Consider the following 800-nt stretch of genomic DNA (forward strand, 5'->3'; position numbering starts at 1 on the left):
TAATTAAAATAATAAAATATTTAGGAATAAACCGAATGATGTAAAGGACTTGTATTCAGAAAACTACAATGCATTCTTAAAAGAAATTTAGAAAGAATGAAATAATTCAAAGAACATTCCATGCACACAGATTGGAAGGCAAAATATCATTAAGTTGTCAGTTACACCCCAAATTGATATAAAGATTCAATGCTATTCCTATACAAACTCACTAGTGTTTTTTTAAATAAATGGAAAATATGATTATCAAATTTATTGAAGGGTAGTGAGTCCTAAATAACCGGAAACATCTTAAAAAGTAAAAGCAAAATTGGAAGACTGTCTCTTCCAAACTTTAAATCATATTACCTAGCCACCATCATATAAACAGCATGGTATTGGCATAAAGACAGACACATAGACCAATGGAACTGAAATGATGATCCAGAAAGAGACCCTATTAAACCCATCAGCTCAGGCAGAACAGTCAATTCAACAAATAGTACTGGGAACTGGATATCCATTGTCAAAAGAAAGAGGACTCCTATCTCACACCTTATACAAAAATTGAAATGGATAAAAACCTAAATACAAAAGTTAGAACCATAAAACTTCTAGAAGAAGATATAGAAAAACATTATCAAGACCTGGTGGCAGGTGGTGGATTCTTAAAGGAGATAAGAGGAGGATTGAGGTGGGTTACTGATGCTTAATGTATGTCCAAGTTTTAATTAACTTTACTGTAAAAGTGTGGAAATGTATAGAGTTGATGATAACACATTATAGTGAGTAACAGCTGGTTTATAAATGTGAATGTGGTT

The sequence above is a fragment of the Dasypus novemcinctus genome, chromosome 16, assembly GCF_030445035.2.
Source record: "Dasypus novemcinctus isolate mDasNov1 chromosome 16, mDasNov1.1.hap2, whole genome shotgun sequence".
NCBI lineage: Eukaryota > Metazoa > Chordata > Mammalia > Cingulata > Dasypodidae > Dasypus > Dasypus novemcinctus.